At 41.8% G+C, this 23,450-nt stretch overlaps 1 long non-coding RNA gene across 2 annotated transcripts; it reads left to right on the top strand.

Moving 5' to 3' along the window:
* Positions 1-41: 41 nt before the first annotated feature.
* LOC121160312 lies at positions 42-22,431 on the top strand. 2 transcript variants are annotated; one of them, XR_005884530.1, is made up of 5 exons: positions 42-694; positions 5,788-5,838; positions 12,161-12,345; positions 21,040-21,239; positions 22,250-22,431. It is a non-coding gene; the product is annotated as an uncharacterized LOC121160312 (long non-coding RNA). The 2 variants fall into 2 exon arrangements; XR_005884529.1 differs by lacking the exons at positions 21,040-21,239; positions 22,250-22,431 and adding an exon at positions 14,339-15,802.
* Positions 22,432-23,450: the final 1,019 nt, after the last annotated feature.

Raw genomic sequence — 23,450 nt, forward strand, 5'->3', positions numbered from 1 at the left:
GGGTTATGAATTAGTATCATTTGTTTTAAAATAAGTTGGACTAGATAGCTCCATGTGTCAGCCTTACATCCTAGTCTTGATTTGCTCAGCTCGGTATTACCGATAAAATTCCCCATGGGTTCCATGATGAAACAGCTCAGTGTGCTGCTTTCCCACCTGTGGAACCACCTCTGTTCACGCTGAAACCTTCATGCTAACAAGCAAAACAAGCTCACTTTCCCCAGATAGGGTATTTGTAAGCTGAACTATTTTACCAGTATTTCCCAGTGTTTCACCTAAGATGGCAATTTTAATAGTTCCCTTGTCACATGGGCCATGGAACCACTGCATGCATCCATGCATGTGGACATTAGTTTTAGGAAGCAGGATTTTGCCAGCTCCAGAAATTGATAAATGGGCTCTACACACCCATAGTCGCTTTAGCTGAGTATCTTTTTCTACCTGTTAGAGAACAAGATAGCTTGAGAATCCCAAATATTGCGCTTCTACCAGTTTTCTTGGCGAACAGAGCTCTCCATCTCTCCAATACAGTACCAAGAAAGACTTTCTGATTGCAGAGTAGGATGAGCTCTGTGGGACTGCAGTGTTTGACATTCTGGTATATAATACTAATTTATTTCTAGGTCTTCATATAAAGAAGGGACCTTCCTAAATGAAACCCTTCTTGTCCTCCCCAAATCATACTGATGGGCAGGTAAGGCAAATTTCATCTATAAGCTTTGTCTTTAATGTGACTGGAAAATAAGAACCGAGAGCAGCATAATCATGGCTCTTTCCCACACAGACGATGACATAAGCAGGCATGGAAGAGGGGTGTAGCTAAGGAGAGTAGGAATGATTAAATACAGACACAACTGCTCTTGAAGAACAAATAGCACGCAGGACAAGGAGGCACTAAGAGTCAGGTTGAGATCACATCAACTGTGAAAAGACTTACAGGAAATCAGACCAGGGCAGAGTCAAAATGACACCATTTCTGAGTAAAATCAAGGGGCAGAGACATGGTGCTTCTGAAGGCTTAGTGGTAAAGGAGTAAAGAAAAAGGGTTGGGGAGGGGTGACTTTGCTGTAAATACAGAAAGGGGGTTACACATTCCAAGTCTCATAAAAGCATGTGCAACACTGGCTGAAGGAGCTATAGTATGTATCTATGAGAAAGAAGGCTTTTGGGGAAAATGTAAGAGGAAAATACAAATTTAGATTCCTAACATTTTAGTGGATGATAACTTTGCCGTCAGTAAATACCACCCAGAAGCAGGAGACATCTGAGACCAATCCCATATTAGACACCTTTCAGCAGACATTTGTAAAAATTGAAAAATAAAGGACATCTTGAATTAGAAATTTAAAACTTAGAAAAGGAATGGGGTGGGGAAAAGACAAAAAAAGGATCAACTAAACAGGAAAAAGAATAATTCTAAAATTACAAGGTAGACTAGCTGAGAATTTAGTAAAGACTGAAAGGAATGAAAAAGCTATGAAAAGGAAAATTTACAAGAACCCTAAAGCTCAGTGAGTTGAGACTAATCATATATACCTATAAGGTGCAAATTCCTAACAAAATACTTACATTTCAGTGCGGTGGCTCCACAAAGATTCTTCGTGTCTATTCCTGGTTCAGTGTCTGTTCCCATACCCTACAAATATGGCCATTCTGATTAATTATGCTAAATTACGTTACTCTTTTAGAACTTGTTATAACATTTTCACATAGGAATATCTTAAGAGCAAAAAGATTCATAATATGGGATTTATTAAATTGTTACTTGAGGAAATGTGAGTAGGTCAAAAAAAGCTGACCTAAGAAGCAACGGATAGTAGTAATAGTTAAAGTAATGTGTAATGTTGGGTAAGAGTAGGGGATTAAGAGAATGAATATCATATGGTGGGGTGAAAGTACCTTTCCCTCAAAAAGTACCTTAGGTAGCAAGTAGAGAAATAATAGATGAAAATAACAGCATGTCCTTATGGCAACCTGCACCATATTTTGTGTCTGTTAAGGCCCTATGGTTCTTGGGAAATAGTAATCCATAAATGTTCATGAAAGTGCATAGGCTATTCCAAATGGCAGTAAAGGCAATGGAAGACAAGAGAATTGGTCATTCTTCCAGTGGCATAACTGAGTACCCCAGGATAAAACTAAATAGATATGTGGGAACTTAAAAAAATCCATGGAAAAGCAGACTAAAAAGATACTCTGATTTTTTCATGAAACTTCCGAAGTTGTCTTACCTGGCATGTGTGTTGAAGTGTCGGAAGGGAGAGAGAGAGATTGTGGATATGCTGGAAGGATCGGGGTTGGTGGTGGGCTGCAGGTACTTGAACTATAGGAAGAAGAGCAGTGTGCTGAGCCTGCTGCCTGCCTGGTGACTGCTGCGGGAAAGACTGGCCCCAAGAAGTAATCGAGAGGCTAGAAGGTTTTAGCAATGATTAAAATGTGGAACTTGCAAAGGGAAAGTGTTTGTTATAGGAGATACTTAGAACTCAATTCAGGGAAGCACTGCTCTTTGTTCTCCCTAACTGTCCTGTTTTGATAATAGACTTGTTGCACCTGTGCACATCCTTAGATCTTCAACGATTCTTTCATGTTATATGCATGTAGAAAACACAAAAACTAGGTCTTTATATTGGGACTCAAAGAAGAGCAAAGAATTCCTCAGAAGATCAGTCAATGTAAAAATGTATTGGCTTTTCCATCTCCAAAGTTAACTCTGCTCTTCGAATCTAAATTCCTGTATATTCTAAGACCTGTGGTAAAGTCTTGTGATGTCTTGAATACCTCACACTTTCTCTGGCATTATAAAATAACTTTATAGTACAGTTAATCAAGTGATAGTACTCTACAGAGAGCTCATTTTAATATTTAATGAGATGAATATTGAACTGTAAAGATGAACAGCCCGTATTTGCATATGCACCTAGCATGTCGGTGCTTCATCAAAGCAGTAACTCAATCCACAGCTCTACAAGCCTGCCCAATGACTGCCTGACATAAACATTCATGTCACTCAGTCTATCTGTTTAATTCAGAATGTGTGAGGTCCTTTATGGAGGTCTGTGGGAGAAGCACTATGAAAAGCGAAAGGGCAGGAATATGTAGACAGGTGCTTGGTTGCATCCATTTAATACAGATGAAGGATTCTGGGGGGAAAAAGAGCTAAGGAACTCCTTGTGCACACACGAACTTAGCTTATGTGACAACTTTTAGAATGTGAATATTAAGAGATAGGCAGAGGCCGACTTAGTAGATATGTAGGGAAAAACGACAGGTTTTACAAGAGCAAGGTGTGTACTTACAACACATTAACCATACACACATGCACATTTGTATACAGACAGCCATACCTACAAATGGCACAGGTATAATTAGGTGAGATTCCTTAGACTCTGCTCTTGAATGCCCAAAAGAAGCATTTTAGGGCTAGCACAATGGTGTAGGAGACTAAGCAACCACATGCAGTCCTGGCATACCCTAATGGGCACCAGCTCTAGTCCTCCACTTCTGATCCAGCTCCCTGCTAATATGCTGGAAAATCAACAGTTTGCCCAAATTCTTGGGCCCCTGTACTGATGTGGGAGACCTGGAGAAGCCACTGGACCACAGCTTTAGACCAGCCTGGCTCTGGCTGTTACCACCAGTGAACCAGTGGACACAAGATCTCTAGCCTTGTCTCTCCTCTGTGATTCTGCCTTTCAGATTTCTTTTAAAAAACTTTTTTCTAAATATTTATTTAGTTTTATTGGAAAGGCAGATGTACAGAGAGGAGGAGAAACAGGAAGATCTTCCTCCAGTGATTCACTCCCCAAGTGACTGCAATGGCCGGTGCTGCGCCAACCCAAAGCCAGGATCCAGGAACTTCCTTCCAGGTTTTCCACACAGGTGCAGGGTCCTAAGGTGCTGGGACATCCTCAACTGCTTTTCCAGGCCACAAGCAGGGAGCTGGATGGGAATTGGAGCAGCCAGGATTAGAATCAGTGCCTATATGGGATCCCGATGTGTTCGAGGCGAGGACCTTAGCTGCTACACTATTGCACCGGGCCCAAAAAATGTTTTTAAAAGATAAGCATTTTATTTTACAGATAAAGCAACACAGAGCTGCCATTATTTAGATATATGAATTAAATCTGGAAATCTGGACCACTAAGCTCTGGTTATGACAACCTCTTTTGTGCAATTTCTGAGTAATGATAATAAACTCCAAAATATCACTGGAAGAAGGAATCTTCATGAAGACACAACTCTGAACCTCTGAACCTTAGGAGATTTAAAGACTAAGGTTAAGGTGTTAGAATTGAACCTATGAGAAACAAGAATGATTACTCAAAAGGAATAAAAGCAAGAGTAGGGGATTTAGAAACAGTTTTCAGCTGCATTTTTTTTTACAGTTTGCTCACAGAACTATTTGTATACTAATTAAAATTAGTATAAAGAGAAAGGCTTCATGTATTTCATATACACAATTTGTTGAAAATAACCATGCTAAACTCTCCCTCAATTTTCCCTCCCTCCTTTCTAACTTTTTCCTTTAATTTTTATAATGGAATGTACGCAGTTTACTTCATAATTTCTGTTTTTTTTCCTTAGAGAATGCGCTTTAGATACATATAGGTACAAATGGAATATGCAGATATTTTATATGAATGCATTGATATATACGTAATACATACATATAAAGCAATCATTTTAAGAGAATGAGTTAAAAAAAATTAATGGATTGTTAATATAGTAAGTACATGAGTTTCTGGAAGAGGCCGGATACAGACTGAGACACGGTGAAAGAGTATTACTACGTTTCAAGTGTGGTAGAGACTGGGGAGTGAGCCATTTCAGAGCACTTCGTGAGCCAGTAGGACTTCAGGGACAGGGCGACAGTGCCTTCAGCTTTTCGTGACCCGTTTGTGTGGGGTAACTGAACATACAGATTATTTGATAAATTGGGATGACAACATATATTATTCAGAAGAAAACTTAATGGAGGACTAATTTCATATTAAAAACATGCTTGTTATAGTGAGAAAAATAAAATGATAAAAATAAAAGGATTTTTGTATAAAACAATGAACTATAAAATGATTTTCATTATTCAAAATCAACTAGTATGTATTAAACAATGAGGAATGTATTCTGGAACTTTCACGTTATCTAATGCAGGATATGGACACTCTGTTCTGTAGCTTGCTGGTTACAGATAGTTCCTAGTGCATTTTGTCATATTCTTGCTGATTCTTCCTTGATCAGAAAACTGGCTGTTGACCTGACTGCGTATGTGTGTATGCTCAGTGTGTCTGAGGAGATTCAATCTCTTAGCAGTGGGTTCTGCAAAGGAATCACTAAAAATGTATGCAATGGGGCCTGGCGCGGTAGCCTAGTGACTAAAGTCCTTACCTTGTATGCACCGGGATCCCATATGGGCACATGTTCGTATCCTGGCTGCTCCACTTTCCATCCAGCTCCCTGCCTGTGGCCTGAGAAAGCGTAGAAGATGGCCCAAAAGCTTAGGAACCTACAATTGCATGGATCAGCTCAGCTCCAGCCATTGCAGCCACTTGGGGAATGAACCATCGGACAGAAGATCTTTCTGTCTCTCTTCTCTGTACTTTTGACTTTCCAATAAAAAATGATTTAATAAGTATTTTTTTTTAAAAAATGCATCCAGTGATGTTAGGAATATCTCTTTCCCTCTAGATCCTCAAGTAAATATATTAGTGAAAACTAAAAGTGTGCCCCATTATAATCCTTTAAAAACAATAATTATATAGATATTTTCATGTTTTATTTCTTCGACAGTTGAGAAGATGGTGAAGATGGGTGACATTTTACGAATGGGAAAGTTTAGAGGTGTGTTGACTAAGAATACAGTATCACTATTAAGTGTTTAGTTTTTAAGACAATGTTGTGAAATAGGTGCTTATCATTTATATAGCAAATATTTATTAAGCACCTTACCACACAGTCAGGAGCTTGATATATACATCAGGGAAGACAAGAGGTCCTGCCATTGTCAAGCTTATACCCTAAAAGGCAAAAAACAATAAGGAATACACATAATAAATTTTACAACATCTTAGAAGCTGAATGTTTGGGGGTACCAAAGGGGAATTCATAAGTTCAAAAGTAGGCCTCATTGAGAAGTTAATACCTGAGCCAAGTCCTGGGAGCAGAGTATTCAGAATACAAGGGAAAGCATATGAGGCTCAAGGAACAGCGGAGTAATCAGAGAGCTGGTACAAGAAGGTCCCTGGAGGCTGCGCAGGCTCACACGGCCTAAGAGCACAGTCACTGGGAAGCCAGGGGAAAAGAGGGCTGTGGCTGCCACACTGAGACCAAGGACCATAGGGAGCAAGGTAGGGAGCTAAAAATAAGGAACCCTGTGTTATGTTAGCCTGGGTTCTCCAGAGAGATGGACCTCAGTAGGGAGGCAGACCACGCCCCCACACACACACACGGAGACTTGGGTGAAGAACTTCTGTGATTGTGAGGGCTCATGATCTGAGGTTGACAAGCTGGCATCTCAGCAGTGTGGTTGCAGCTAAAACCAGAGCATAAGGAAGGGTGATGACGTAAACTCTAATCCGTGTCTCAGTGAGAACTGATGTCCCAGCAAAGTGATTCAGCTAGAGAAGGAGTTGGTGCAGATTCAGCTTTTCCTCTACCCAGGACTTCCAACACAGTGTGTAGGGCCACCCACACTTGGGAGACAATCTGCTTTGCTCAGTCTGCAGATTCAAAGCCAAACTCATTCTGAAACAAACCTCACAGAAGCACTTGGAAGCAATGTGTATAAAGCATTTTTTGATAAAATAATGCTGAATCAAATTCCTGGACACTCTAAGGACTCGGTCGAGTTTTGTTTTTACAATTCAGTTATTTATTTGAAAGGTAGAGTTACAGAGAGCGAAACAGGGAAGCAGAGATCTTCCATCTGTTGGTTCATTCCCCAAATGGCTACAATAACCATGGTTGTGCCTGTTCAAAGTCTGGAGCTTCATCCTTGTCTCCATGTGGGTGCAGAGCCCCATGCACTTGGGACATCTTCCACTGCTTTCCCAAGCATGTTAGCAAACAGCTCGATCAGAAGTGGAGCAGCCAGAACTGGTGCCCATTTAGAATGCTGACACCACCAGGGGCAGCAGTGATGCATAAATTAACCCTTAGCTATTGTGAAGGTGGAACAAATTGGGTGTCCTGAGCAATACATATTTCCTGATGAGTTTGTTGTTAAGACATAACAGTAAGAATTTCTCTAAAAAGCTGTTGTGGTAACCCAAGCAAGGGTGCCTCTGGACACATCCGGGCCTTTGAATTCAAGCCTGGCTCATGCCCCAGAAGCGCTTGGTCACGGGACGGCACTGGTGTAGGGAGCTGATCAAACCAAGCCCTCCCTCCCAAAGCAAGCGTTTATCTTGTAAACAGTGTATCTTGTTCTTACCTGCACACATTCCAACTTCCCTTTATTTCTCTGATTTTGCCTTTTAATTTAAAAAATCTTCTGTCTGTCTGCTTTCTACATATGACCCTTATCTAAGATAAGATAAATTCTTCTATTTGGAGCAAAGCCTACGCTGATAACATAATTATGAGAAAAAAATCAAGCCATTGAAAAAGGTCCTGTCTTAAGAAGCCAAAAGCTTATTAACTTTCAGTTTTTGATATGGAAATGAGAATGAGCTTATCGTGCACCACATATTGTTTACATGTCAATTAAATTTACAATGCCTACAAATACTTTAATTACACCACTATTAAGAGCTGGAAAATTATAACTAGTCATGATTCAGATATTCAGTCCTAGATGTCAAAGTAAATTACAAGGGAGGAAAAAAACAAACATCATGCAAAATGGCACAATGATGTGCACAGCCGCTATGACAAATAGCCATCATTGCCTCAATTTTCGAGGATATATGTTTTATCAGAATCATTTCTGTTGTTGGCATCAGCAAGGCTAATCTCAAGGCAGAGTGTGTGGTTCTCAAGGCAGATCCCTGTGGTTGTGATAATGAACTGAATTCAGGAAGGAATGACCAGAGCCAAAGCTAGAGAAAGAGCAGTATTTTAGGCTGTGCTGTGCTAAACCTATTGTTTATGAAAAGAAGACTCTGGCTTAAGATATGGGGAAGATAATACTCGGGAAGCCTCGGTTCCGGATGTTCTCAGGTCCCCTCTGGCCCTGGCTTAGAATTTACATTGCAAGGGCTTTTACCATGGGCATTTAACTTTCTATTTATTTTCACTTCATGCAGTAATAACAGAACTTTGAGAGTTTTACTTTAGCCTTTACAAGAAAAATCAGAAATACCAACTCCAATTTACAATCAATCTGAGTTGACAGCTGCTCGCTCCTCACTAGAGACTGCGCAGTGCATGAAAGCAGAAGCAAGCCAGGCGTGAGTTTGTTCCTCTAAGGTACATTTTGGGCCATGTGTATGTATTTAAGTTTCCTTACTACTAAGATTGGGTCAGACAGCAGGGAGTCAGACTGCCTTCTTGAAACCATGACTTGTTCAGGATTTATATAAGGAAGTTGCCTTTGCTTATTGAAGATGTCTTACTACTGCTTTGAGCCTTGGGACGCTTTCACAGTTCGGGAGATCCAGAAGAGGCTCCTGGCTCCTGGCTTCAGATTGGCTTACTTCTAGCTGTTGCAGCTACTTGTAGAGTGAATCATCAGACAGAAGATCTTTTTCTCTGTCTTTCCTTCTTCTTTCTGTATATCTGACTTTCCAATTAAAAAAAATAGTAGAAATAAATCTTTAAAAATAAAATCCCAATGAGCTATTCATGTTGAAGATTACTTACAAGCAATTAAAAAATTCTGAGTGTCTACACTTACACAATAGTCAGCAGGGGCAAAGGTTGGATCTTTGCGTGTGCCATTTCACCTGCACTGTCATTTAAACTTTCTGCACAGTTAGGGACTTGATAAGCGTTTGCTAAACAAAGACGTGTGCCTGAGACGAGAGCAGTCACAGGCACAGCTGTCAGCTACTCTGTGTTCCCTCTGTGATGGTTACTTTCTCACTTTCCACTCAGGCAATTCTTACACTGTCTGCTAAAGCCTGGATGTTAATTGTGCCCCCACAGGCCTATGCACTGAAGTCTTGGCCCCAGGGTAGTACCAGAAGGTGGGGCTGGAACCCTGAGGAGATGAGGGCCCAGGGGAGTTCCTCTGTCAGTGAGGGTGTGGCTGTGAAAGGCAGTTTTCTTAGAGAAGCCCGCCTGTGGCCCATCCACTCTCTACTCTTCCAGAGGTTCAGGCTGTTAGCCCCCGGGGTACTCTGACCAGAACACATCACTTCATTCAGACTTAGAGACCCAACACTATAATCTAAGTAAAGATTTTACCAAGAATATGAATTTATCAGTACAACATTTTAAAAAAATATCTACATAAGTCATAACAAAAAGTCCATTTTTACTTCTTTGCTGTAGAATATGCTTTGATGGAAGAATCTGTTTCCAATTAAAAAAACTGGATCATATTAATTGTTATTTCGATTTTGCATCAAATGGATGCAATTTGTGTTCTATCCAAGGTTTTTCAGCCCACATACTCCATCAACATCCTCTGCTGGTGTTTTTCCAAAGCTGTTTTTGATGGGTTATTATCTGAGAGTGGGTTGGTTGAATCTCAGCTTAATACATTTTCTTAACTCCAAAAATAATTTCTTTTCAAACTAAGAGAAAGTATTACTCTTGCTGTTTCTAAGGTTGTTATAGCAAGATATGCCTGACACATGTATTTCACACAAAGTATGTAAATCTGTTTGGGGCTTAATAAATAATGATCATTAACCTAGTTAGTTCTGTTATGATTTCTCTATCATTCTGAAAGGGGAAAAATCATAAGGAGTAAAGAAGGGAAGACTGAGAGTTTAATGGAAAACTTTAACCTCCAGGCAGATAATCCAATTCAGCACTGAATCTGGGCTTTGGATCTTTGACAGCCAAACCATCTGGGTTTCATTTGTTTGTCAATCACCTCTGAGTGTGCCAGCCGGCAGGGTCTGAGTTTGTCAGTTTGGTGAATGCAGGGTTGAAGGGAATGTGGGTTCCATGTAGATGGAGCACCCACCCAGCGTCCAGCTGCCTCTGCCACACACAAGGCTGCTGAATCAGGACTGTAAGAGAGGCACCATGCCATCAAACAAGGAACCAAGCACTAGTTTGTCAGCTGTGCTCGATATTGGTTACTCAGTTATTGCATGGAGAGCCATATTGGTATGACATACTTATTTGTAAGTGGTTTACCCAGGATCATCCTCAGCGTTGCAGGAACTATTAGAAAAACCTGCTCTTGCTAGCAGATATCTCTATGCACTGGCCACTTGGCTTCTCTAGAGGCTTTTATGCTGTGGGCAAGCTAATTAAGTCATTATGTAAGTGAAATTTGGAAAGAACAAAAGCTGGGTTTGATACTGTGATAGAATAGAGCTAAATCAAAGGAGAACTTACCTCAAATAAAATTCCAAGTTCCTTTGTAAAAAGGAGGGAGGCAGAATTGCTTTATTTAACTTCCTCCCCTCAACCAGGAAACTGTCTCAACTACCTCTTCAAACTAGACTTTGATCTCACTGCTAGGCCCACTTTGATACATCATTTCTTTGCTTTTTGAGAAAATAATACAATTTAGTTCTTAGCATGGGAACTTATGAAGCTTAGCTTCTGGATATTTAATGGTAATTTAAGGAATTTTTCAAAGGGATATTTTTATATGAAGAGCAAGTTTCTTTATACCTGCTATAAGCAAAATCCACTTAAGAGGCAATTCCTGGTTTTCATTTCTAAGATGCCATTTTGAGTGGCATGAATCAGCAGAAATCTCTCTTTTGTCTGCCGAGGAAGTACTTCAGTAGCAGCCTGAGGGGGCTTCCCATTAGGATATTTGTAGAAAATTTTAGACATTCCAGGTGTAGAAAGATGCAAAATGAGCCTGTGAGAATAACTAAAGAAAAAAAAATCCAAGCTCAACACAGTAGCCTAGAGGCCAGAGTGTTCATGATGCATGCCCAGGATCCTCTATGGGTACCAGTTCCTATCCTAGCTGCTCCACTTTCCATCCAGCTCCCTCCTGTGACCTGGCAAAGCAGTAGAGGATGGCCCAAAGCAGAAGATGAAGCTTGCACCCACGTGGGAGACCCAGGAGAAACTCCTGTCTCCTGTGTCCTGGCTCAGATCAGCTCAGCCGGTTGCAGCAGCTTGGGGAGTGAACCAATGGACAGACAGTCTTTCTCTATGTCGCTCCTTCTCTGTGTACATCTGACTTCCCAATAAAATAAATAGATAAAAGATTTTGAAAAATGGAGAAAGTTAAAATGTAACCAAAATAACAAAAATTACCTTAAAAAAATAAAAAAAAATCCAAAAAATAAATGACTTAGAAGTTGGCAAAACAAGGATAATCAGAAATAGGGTTAAGAGAATATATCCAAAAAGTCAAGGCGGAAGGAAGATCAGCTTCCTTCTACTGAGTTCTAAAGTGATTCCGCTAATCAGGATTCAAATCAAGGATAAATGATGAGAACAAAGCAGATTCAGAGGAGGAGTTTAGGGAGCAAGTCGGGAGAAGGATCATGGGCAAACACAGTTCTGCTGCACATTTCTCAAGGTAATAATTGATTATTCCACAGTAGTAACCATGGGGGAATCAGAGTTCAATGTGTATCGACCGCAGCTTGCCTTCTAGCCATGCACTGCCTCCTGGTAACCATGGCTGCACACCTTTTATTTGGCTGGAATAAACATCATTGTTACAATGGGTTTTTTTGGCTGTTGAGAAAGTAAGTCTTTTACCTTTCACACCATGTATATAAAGCAATCTTCTGTGTTTATCTTAGAATCCAATGAAAGAAGAATAAGGGTGAATGCTAGATTCTATTATAGAGAAGAAGAACTTATTGTTACCATGCTAACATTAAGTTAGCAAAGCCTCCCCTCCTCTCCTCTGTTTTCTTCAGTTTAACATGAAGTTTAAATGAAGCTTCCTCCTGAATCTTTGTAAGGTTTGGAATTAAAACAATTAATTAAATGGATTTAAAATTAAAGAAAACCTTGCCCTTAATTGGAAATCAATTGGCTTTAGATAGTTCAGAAACTAAACAGTGGGGAGATACAATCAAAGTAAATTTAGATGATAAAAAACCTGTGTCTTTGCTTTCAGCCTGATGAAGAACAGCATTAGTGGAAGAGATGCCTGGAACTTGCGGCATGGTTATAAAGCATCAACAGTGAAGCCTTAAATCAAGCGACAACGAAAGCTGTGTATTTCCAGAAGCACACTTGCTAGCTTCTCTCCACATCAGTGTCACTTCGTTAAATCACTGCAAAACACTTCAAAGTATCATGGTAAGTCATTTAATAAAAATTACTCAATGTACCTGATCCAATTTTTTTCTACAGCTAGATAATAAAGAGGTGAATATGAGAACATTCAAAATTGTATCCAGTCCCTTGGTTTTAACTACTGTTTAAAATCTGAGGTCTTCCAATTCTCTGCTTTCAACATTGCCGTCTCCACTGAAACCCAGCCACACAGACAGCTGAACACGTGCAGGTTATCAATATCAAGCCCTAATTGTGATAGCCCAGACAATAGCAAATGGCCACAGTAAGACTAGGTCTTCCGAAACATGTCTGGGACATTTCTGTACCTGACTTTGCCATAACCTTGAGTTCTTGGATAGTCTGGAAAGCAAAGAGAGAGTGCTTATCACCAGATGGTATCTCACTGCAAGATGAGCTCTTGCTTTTCTTTTACAGCTCAGGCAGTAAACTGATTGATCCAAATTGTTTTCTGTAAATAGAATTGGAAGGACCTGTTTGCTTGGTTCTGTTGTTCACTACCAGGCAGGATGCAGCGCTTGCTGATTGGATAGTTTAAAGTGCATGATGCTTTAACTGGGTTTCTGTGTTTCTGCCACTATGGTTGACTGATGTAAGCTCGATTGACTCAGTGATTCACAGCATGTGCAATGCTGTCTTAGTTGATTGGAACCCCTGAACATGGCTGATTGGGTCTACTCTCCTGTTCTATACATAGTGGAATGGGACAGTCTGCGGTCAACTCCTGAGCTTCTGAGAGTCAGCCACTGACTTGTTTCTGGAATAGTCACTTTTCAACACTAATATGAGTTTTAAGTTTTCTCAATATAGAAAAGGATGTAATTCCTCAGATCAATAACTAAAGCATCCTTATCCCTCTTTTCTCAGACTTCACCTGCAGTGTATTTAATCTTTCCTATACATATCCATTTTTAATAAATATTTATTGATTAATGTATTGGAAAGTAAGAGTTACAGAGAGGGACAGAAAGATATATTTTGTTCACTTTTTCATTTCCCAAATGGTCCAAGGTTAATGCCAGAAGCTAGGAATTTCATCTAGGTCTTCCACAGGTGGCAGGTGGCCATTTGCTAGGAATGGACAGAATGACCAAATGACAGAGGCCCAGTCCAGCAGGAGGCTGGGCCGGATTTATTTATTTTTTAATATTTATTTGTTTTGGGAAGGCACATCTACAGAGAGAAGGAGAGACATAGAGAAAGATTTTCTTCTGGGTCTCCCACGTGGGTGCAGGTTCCTAAGGACTTGGCCTATCTGCTGCTTTCCCATGCCACAAGCAGGGAGCTAGATTGGACGTAGAGCAGCCAGGACAAGAACTGGTGCCTATGTGGGATCTCAGAGCTTGCAAAGGTGAACATTTAGCCACTGAACCATCTCATCTGGCTCCTGGCTGGCTTTTATAGTTGGGATCTTTGGGGTTTAACCACGGGTTGGGGGATTCCTAGAAAATGGAATAGATGAAAACCAGTATCAGCATTTTTTAAAAAAGATTTATTTATTTATTTATTGCTAAGTCAGATATACAGAAAGGAAGAGAGATAGAGAAGAAAATCTTCCATCCAATGATTCACTCCCCAAGTGACTGCAATGGCTGGCGCTGCACCGATCCGAAGCCAGGAGCCAGGAACTTCCTCCAGGTCTCCCATGCAGGTGCAGGGTCCTAAGGTGTTGGGCCATCTTCGACTGCTTTCCCAGGCCACAAGCAGGGATCTGGATGGGAAGTGGAGACACTAAAACTAGAACTGGCACCCATATGGGATTCTGGTGAGTTCAAGGTGAGGACTAGCTGCTAGGCCACAGTGGCAGCTAAAGGGCATTTTGAGGGCATTTTGACATTGGTAGGTCTTACTCCCTGGGATCGAGGAAATGCAGGCTGGCTGGAAGCAGGTTAGTCTGGCCTTTTGAGTTGCAATGTAAGAACCCCTGGTGGGAAATTGTCTGTTTACCATCCTGAGGGCATAAGGCACAAGCTGGTGTTCTCTCTTCCTTCTGCAGGGCTCCCAATCCTTGGACCTGCTTCTCCTGCTTTCCCAGGCCGTGACAAGGGAGCTGGATCGGACGTGGAGGATCAGGGAGGTGAGACCATCTTGGCCACACCTTCAGGTTGGCAGCATCAGTATTGCCCACCCATTTCCTAACTGATTAAGAGACCACCAGTGGGGAACATCTTACTTGGTTTCTGCCCAGATAAGGAGGGGTCAGGGAATGGTTAAAATCCCATTACCCTTCCTCAAACCTTTGGCGTCTCTACCTCTCTCCTTTAAGAGGCACCCCACTACCTGGCTTTCTCTCTGGAGGTGCTTTCCCTTCCTTCTCCCTTCCCTGCTCACCTGGTCCCTTCACAAATAAGCTTTTTATTTCTATAATAAGCTGAGGATAGAACCCACTGGGCTTTTTTGGTAAGCCCATACCCATATGGGATACTGGTATCACAGACTCTACATGTTGCAGCATACACTTACTTTTTTTTTTTGTTCTCTCACTGTGAGCTTACCATTACAGCCCTGGTCTCCTAGTCTGTACCAAAATCCACCCTTCTGTCCTTCCTGCTTCTATTCTTGCTTCACTACAGACCAGTGCACACACAGCCTAAGGTGTAGTTGTCTGAGGGTTTCAATCACACAGCTCCTCAGCACCAACTTCTTAAGTGAATTCCCTCTCTCATTACTCATCAGCTCAAACCCAGGCTCTTAGAGAGTCACACATCTCTTCAGTGCCATTTCCTGCCACTGCTCAGCTCTCACAGTGACCTTGTTCCTCCTGGAGGGTTTTGCGTTTTCTGATCTCTTTCTGTTGGCATGCTCTCCCGTCCCCCTCCATTCACATTTTCTTGTGGCTATGTTCTTTTCATTTTCTGCTGAAATGTCATCTCCTCACTTCTAGTGTAGCACTACTTTATTTTCTGTGGAGCACATATATCAGAAACTCTATTACTGACGTAGCTGTCCATAGTCTGTTTCTTCTTAAGCAAAAGCAAGCAGGCTTTTCATATTTATATTCATGTCATTCAACTTCCTCATACTGAGTGAGAAGAAACTCAGGCCCATCCAACCTGAGACAGTACAGCAGGATTCTCCAGGATCCATTTCCCCACACCCACGTCTTTATGGCTGTCTAATCCATTGATTCCTCCTCACCTGAGAGCATCCAAGCTCTCTAAACTCTTGACCAGACCTTCAAGTGGATGGCACAAGAATTGCCCAGCCATTTCCTAACAGGTTGAGACACCGCCAGTGGGGGACAGGGGGATGTGTGAACATCTTACCCGTAGGTTTCCGCCCAGACAAGGAGGGGTCAGGGAATGTTTAAAATCCAAAGAGCCTTCCAGAAACCTTGGTATCCCTTCCTCTCTCCTTTGAAGAGGAACCCCATCTCCCGGTTCTCTCTTGCAAGTTGCTTTCTCCTTCCCTCTTCTTTCCACAGTCACCTGGTCACTTTGCAAATAAAACTTCTCTGTCTGCAACTGACTCCCAGTGTTTTATTTCTATATTACGTGGAGGAAAGAACCCACTGAGCTTCTCTGGTAACATTTCCCAGTTATGTTATGTTTTGTTTTTAACTTTCAGAACATGCTCCAATCTCAAATCACTGCCACGGCGGAGGGAGAGGCAGGGACTCAGAGTGAAGGCTGGGAGAAACTTAAGTACATAGTAAATCATTGAAACTGGAGTTCAGGCATGATGGTGTTCCGCTGTTATCTTGGCTTTATTATTCAGGAAAACTTTTTGCGAGAACTTGCCATTTTGAAAATCTAAAATAGATGAAGTGTTTATTTGCTTGATGGAGCAGAGCAGGCAGAATGCAGCTGTTTCTTTGCTGATGTCCTGACAGTGCCCTAAAACCATGAGGAGTCCTTACCTGCAACAGGAGACCAGGAGGAAGCAGAAGGCAGGCAGATATCAAACACTAGGCCTTGTGTGGGCTCGCCCTAGGCAGTGATTGATACAGATTCAAATTCTGAAGTTGTTGTTGTGTTTTGTTGTGATGTTTGTGTTGTGTTTTACCTAAGACTTCAGCATCAAAACTGACTAATTGATTTTCACGATCTGATTTAAAAATAATGAATCACTTATAACTGGAGGAATTACGGAAAGAAATAATAGAGTTCATAGAAATTTTCATTTAGCAAGAATGTGGCAAGGCAAACATGATTAGCATGTTTCTGGCTTCCTTGTGATACATAAAAAGGAAGAAGAAAGTGTTGTTCCTGTCTCTTGGTCTCCATAATCCCCATCACCCTATGTTCTTATTTAACTGCCCTACTCAGAGACAAATATCCAATCCAACCCAGCTACTGGTAGCACAACAACCAGGATGACATGGCTCTTGCAGGCAACACAGAAGTGCTATTGCTGAGCTTTCAAAATTGCCACAAAAACTTATGAAAATTGATTTGTCATATATATAGGAGCCCCTACAGTATGCAAAGTGCTATATCATGCTGTCTGAGGGAGGGATAAAAGAATTTTAAAAATGGTTCTTTCCTAAAGTAGAGATGAAATAAGTACACTAGTCTTTCTTATCTATAATGTTTATGCTCATTTGTACTTTGGATAACTTCAGTTGAAAATATTCAATGGAGTGTCATGGGTTGACACCCTCCTGAGCAGTGAGATCATGTCATGTGAGCAGCAGCTCATCCTCTCTGTCCATACCCACGCTCGGTATGTGCCTGCCCGGCATTCACTTAGTGTGTCTCTCAGTGATTAGATCAGCTGTTGTGCTAACATGGTGCTTTTGCTCAAGTAATGCTTATTTTATTGGATCATGAGCCCTAAGTACAAAAGCAGAAATGCAAAAGTAGCTCTAGGACAGAAAATATGCAAGGACAGGATAACTCTGCTCCTAAGTGGCAACGTTCCAGAGCAAACACGGGAACAACATAGTATGTGTAGGTGTGGATGACATGGTTTCCAGCATCCACCAGGGTTCTGGGACACATACCTCGTGGATGGAGATGGTGAGGTGGCGGGGAGAAGGGCTTTGTATACAAATAATCACAATGTACATTCTCATGTGGTAAGTACTCTATGAGAAACATCAACAAAATGCTGTAGAATTTCAGAAAAACAAATAGGCTACAACACAAGGAGGGGGTGAACATCAATGTCTCCTGGAAGGGGTGACAGGTACACCATGTCTTCATGGCTGAGTGTATTCTGATGGACACAGGTGGGCAAAGAGCTCTGCAGCGGAGACCTCCCTGATGTAGAGAAACATCAAAGGAATGGTGGCAAGAACTGCCAGGGCTGATTTGGGAAGTGAGAAATAACTCCCTTTGACTAGCAATTAAGGTGTATGTTAGAGAGGAGTTAGCTGAAGGACATAAATGTCAGGAATTATAGTATGGACCTGATCCTCCAAGGAATAAGGCGCTACTTTGTGTTGTGAACAGAAAGATTATACACTTAGAGCTGTGCATCCGGGAAGATTAATCTGCCAGTAATAGACAGAATTGATTGGAGTAGAGAAAAACTGAAAGGCCAATTAGGAGGCTATTATGATAGTTCAACTAAGAGATAATGAAAGAAGGTACCTTGGGAATGGGGCAGAAGAGACCAATTCAGAGATTAGGGAAGTCAGACCAATGGGATTGGGTGATTAACTGCAGGTGAATGGCGAAACAGATATAGGAGATAAGGACGCTAATAAGGTTTTAAGCTTGAGAGACTTGGAAAATTATACCTTTGGCAGAAGTGAGTTCTGTGGAATCTAGCGGAACTATTTCAAAATTGTAGTTGGAACTTAGTCTTCAGACATGTCTGAGACATGGTATAGCTGGAAATGCAGGTTCAGAGCCCTGGAAAAGGCTCCTAACTGGCAGTGTGTGTGAGTGTGTGTGCGTGTGCGTGTGTCCCACTAAAGCAGAAATAGTTGCCCCTTACGTAATAATTACCCCTTACGTATACGAGGGGATGCAAAATGTTCAAGGAAACAAACTTTGGTAAAATAAATAAATAAACAAACTATTCTGTGGATTTGAAAACTTTTAGTAACAAAACAAACCTACCTTCTACCTCTCCCTTCCTTAGCTTTGTGAGGTGCCCTCACGGGAGATGAGATCTGTAAGAGAGCAAGAAGGAGTTGTAGTTCACTGCAGTAAACTGCCTGCCTGGCTATTCTGTACAGGAGGATCAAGCAACCGCCTCCTCTCCAGCCAGCCTCTCGTGAGAGCATTTTCTTGCTTTGAAAATGAAATCTAGAATCTCAAGATTCTCTTACAATTGTGTTTTAGGTTTTTTTTTTCTAATTTCAGATGGAACTTTTGGATATATTTATTCTTCTCTCAAGTATAATTTTGTATGACCCTGTATAATGACAGGATACTCACTACCAGTTGCAAAACTTAGACCTATTTACACATTTTCTCTGAGAAAACTTGAGTATATATTTTATCAGCAAACTCAGTGAACTAAGGAATTGTGCATTTATGTATTCAAAAAAGTATCTGAGGGTCAAGTGTTATATATTAGACATATAAGCAGAGGTGAAAGATGTATAGAAAAAAATCTAAGATTAGTTAGATTAAGGAAATATTATAATAGAATTAGAAAATGCCCATTTTGTAAACCCCAATACAGGAACTAACCTAGTCAGAAGTGAATGGCTGCTAAAACTATTGAATAAAAGGTTTTTTTTTTTTTCCAAGATTTATTTACTCTTACTGGAACGTCAGATATTCAGAGAGGAAGACAGACACAGAAGATCTTCGTCTGCTGATTCACTCACCACGTGGCAGCAACAGCCAGAGCTGAGCCAATCTGAAGCCAGGAGTTAGGAGCCTCTTCTGGGTTTCCCACGTGGGTGCAGCGTCTCAAGGCTTTGGGCCGTCCTTGACTGCCTTCCTAGGTGATAAGCAGGGAGCTTTCTATCTGTCTTCCTCCCTATATAACTGATCTACCTTTCCAATAACAATACATATTTTTAAAAAATCAATTAGAATGCACAAGGAAAAATAATTTGGCATGATTAATCATTAAAATTATTAACTAAAACCACAACAAAGTATTACTTCACACATTGAAGTTTTAAAATTTGAGAGGCCCAGTGCGATGGCCTAGCAGCTGAAGTCCTTCCTTGCCTTAACGTGCCAGGATCCCATATGGACACCAGTTCTAATCCCCGCAGCCCTGCTTCCCATCCAGCTCCCTGCTTGTGGCCTGGGAAAGCAGTTTAGGACCGCCCAAAGCCTTGGGACCCTGCACCCGTGTGGGAGACCTGGAGAAGTTCCTGGCTCCTGGGTTCGGATCAGCGCAGCACCGGCTATTGCAGTCACTTGGGGAGTGAATCATTAGATAGAAGATATTCTTCTCTCTCTCTCTCCTCCTCTCTGTATATCTGACTTTCCAATAAAAATAAGTAAATCTTAAAAAAAATAAAAAGTAAAATTTGAGGGAGAAAAGCAGACAACTGTCAATGCCAAGTGCTGACAGAGACGTGGGGTAATGGTGACTCAGCACTGCTGGTGTGAATGCACACCTGTTCCTGGACGTGCACTGTGGTGACAGAATGCTGCCTTAAGCATCAGCTGGCCTCAGGAGAGAAGCTGCTGTTTACTCCATGAGGCTACACAGCTGCTGCACCTCTCAGAACCTCCTGGTGCGTGTCCGTCAAAAGGCCTGCTCTCTGAGTGACAGGGTGACTTTGAGGTTCCCCGGCAAACTTGTTTGTGGACAGCCTTTGACATAATCTACCAAGTGCTCCACAATCCTTCTGGGTTAAATCATTAAACCTCCCGACAACTCCATTTAAATGCAAATTTGTTGTATAAGAAGGTATAACATTTGCGCATATATTAGGATTTTAGCCATGCATTGGAGTGAAAGTTTGCTTTTTCCCTGAGGAAAAAAATAAAAGGACACTTCCCAAGTGGATACTAAAGCTAGGAAAGGGGAGGTGTTGGAAGGAAGGGAAAGGGCCTGACCCAGTGGCTCCGTAGCTAAATCCTTGTGTCACATGTACCAGGTGCCAGTTTGTGTGGCAGCTGCCCTGCTTCCCATCCAGCTCTCGTGGCCTGGGAAAGCAGCAGAGGACGGCCCAAAGCTTTGAGACCCTGCACCTGTGTGGAAGACCCAGAAGAGGCTCCTAGTTCCTGTCTTTGGATCAGCTCAGTTCCAGCCACTGCAGCCTCTTGGAGAGTGAACCAACAGATGGAACAGCTTTCTCTTGGTCTCTTCTCTCTATGTAACTGCTTTTCCAATACAAGAAAGGGAAGAGAATGGATGACTCTGAAGTACCCGTTTAGAAGGGTGGTGCAGTTTGAGGTACAATAGAGATAGGAGGGCCTGAAAACCCACAGGTTGACTTCTAGCTACTGCCTAGGCCTGGTTCCGTGAGGGGTGGGGAAAAGAATTTATATCTGAAGATCTTTTCTTTTTTTTTTTTTTTTTTTTTTGGTTGTTGTTGCTAAGTCAGATATACAGAAAGGAGGAGAAACAGAGAGGAAGATCTTCCATCCAATGATTCACTCCCCAAGTGAAGGAGCCTCCTCCAGGCTTCCCACATGGGTACAGGGTCCCAAGGCTTTGGGCCGTCCTCGACTGCTTTCCCAGGCCACAAGCATGGATGTGGATGGGAAGTGGAGCTGCCAGGATTAGAACCAGAGCCCATATGTGTTCCTGGTGTGTGCAAGGCGAGGCCTTTAGCTGCTAGGCCACTGTGCTGGGCCGTGAAGATATTTTCTTGTCTTTTCCCAGAGACCAGCGCTTGAGGAGTAGAGGACCTAACTGAACAACATATTACAAGTGCTTTAACTACACAGACAAATGTGCAAGTATCTGTGCTGCTGGATGCTACGTGGGTGCTGTGTATGTGCTCCAGGGGAATTCACCTTGGACTACCATTATTTGGCTTCCAATTTAAACTTTCCCATTGTTAGAGCTTCTCAGTTAACAAGGTAAATTGGCCTGGGATATTGCCTAAGGACAATAAATATGCAGAAAATGGGCACAGGTTTTAAGTGAAACCTAACCCCGCAGCTTCTTGGCACAGTCCCATTTCATCCTCACCCTTTGTGCCATTCAGGGGGAAGGCTCCTGGGTCACACCGGTTATCACTCAGGGAAGGGAGGTGCCTTGATGAAGAGTTGCTAACCACTTAGTCTCCTGGCACCGCCTGGTTCACGGGCAGTCGGTGTGTCCACCTTGGAGCCCTGATGTGCTTTGCAATCACAAGGATGCACTTTCACCTTTGGATTTTCCAGGTTTCAAAACTGTGACAGGTTTTCAAGTCACCCTCCTACACAGGCTGCGTTGCCCCATGGAAGCCAGCATCAGCTCAGGCACGTTCAGGGCCTCCCCTGAGCATTTTGCCTTCTAGAGCTGGCAGCTCCAGAACACAAAAGCTCTGCAAGGAAGACAAGGAAATTGTAGAAATCTTTCCAAAACAAGTGCCTATGTGCGTCCGCAGTCAATCACTGCTTCTCAAAGGAGAAATGAGTTCCAAACATAGAATTAGCTTTGCATAGAGCCTCTGCTCGTCTCTGCAGTCGCATCTAGCACTTGGCACTACAACACTAATTCCTCTCCTTAGGGTTCATTTTCTTTCTTTTGGACAATTAAATAATCAAAATTTTCTGAAAAGTGGAGCATCCCCACGGCAACAATTGCAAACTTTTCACAAAGAGTAAATACAGGAAGAAAAAAATTTGTTTCATGCCGGTCCCCAGTCACCCATTTTGTTGCACAGACAGCTGCTGCCAATTGAAGAAATAGTCTCCATATATTTATTCACACACACACACACACACACACACACACACACACACACACACACACACACGGTGCTTTTATAAGTTTATGGAAAACTGAATTAGAAGTTTATTTTGATGTAAAACTTTCTGAAAAACCATCCCTTCCCCAGGGTAACCAGGCAAACAGGAACATTTCATCAGAAATTTGCTTTCAGATCCAGACAGGAGAAAGAGATAACTTCAACCAACCCCAAATGTTGCTTGAGCCAGTCGTAAGCACAGGCCAGGCAACCGAGGAAGAATGCACGTCCACGTGACTGCAACAGCCAACCTGGTGCATTTAAAGTCGAGGATCTGAACTCTGCCTGCGTGTCCTTTGTGGGCAGGATCCAGTGCCTTGTCCTATCACCTGCTCCCTTCCGGGATGAACATGGAGAAGACGCTGGGATGGAAAGCAGGGCAGCATTCAAACCCAGGCACACTCTGGAGAGTGGCATCCCAAACATCTTAGCAGCTCTGCCAAATGCCTGCCTCATTACATTGTGTTTAGATAGCATTATTAAACTTATTTTTAAAATTATTTTGTTATTATATATTTTTAACTGATTTTATGGTTTCCTGTTCTTACATTTTATCTGGAATTTATTTTTTGTATAAGACAGTAAGGAGAGATGCATCAAAGTTTTCCAGAGAGATGTATCTAGTTCTCTTAATACTATTTATTGAATAGCTGATGCTTTTCATGAGATAAAATACTACTTATACCATAACTGCATTCTTTTAAACACCTTACTAGACTACTAAAATAATCCTACTGTAGTAATCTGCCTGTCTGGCTACTTTGCACCTAATACCACCCTATTTTAACTATTATAACTTTGTAAGAAAGTCTAATATTTGGTAACTTGAATTCTTTCTTCTCTTTTTTAAAAATAAATTTATTTTATTTTACTTAATAAGGAAAGGCAGACTTACAGGGAGAAGTAAAAACAGAAAGATCTTCTGTCCACTGGCTCACTCCCCAAGTGGTTGCAATAGCAGGAGCTGAGCTGATCTGAAGCCAGGAGCCAGGAACCTCCTGCAGAGCTCCCACACGGGTGCAGGGTCCCAAGGCTTTGGGCCGTCCTCAACTGCTTTCCCCAGGCCACAAGCAGGGAGCTGGATGGGAAGTGGAGCAGCAGGGACATGAACTATGCCCATATGGGATCCTGGAGCATGCAAGGTGAGGATTTAGCCACTGAGCCATTGCACCAGGCCCAGCAACTGTTCTGAAAAATGAAATGCGGCTTAGTAGTCATGGTTTGACATTCACAATAGAAACAGGCATTTAAGAGCCTATTCTCCCAGTCACTGTATCTGATTCTGCTTTTATTTCATTTAATCTATTAATTAAACCTCAAAATTTTTATTACAGGT

Source organism: Ochotona curzoniae, unplaced genomic scaffold (genome assembly GCF_017591425.1).
Source record: "Ochotona curzoniae isolate NIBS_2020 unplaced genomic scaffold, NIBS_Ocur_1.0 contig_4501, whole genome shotgun sequence".
In the NCBI taxonomy this organism is placed as follows: domain Eukaryota; kingdom Metazoa; phylum Chordata; class Mammalia; order Lagomorpha; family Ochotonidae; genus Ochotona; species Ochotona curzoniae.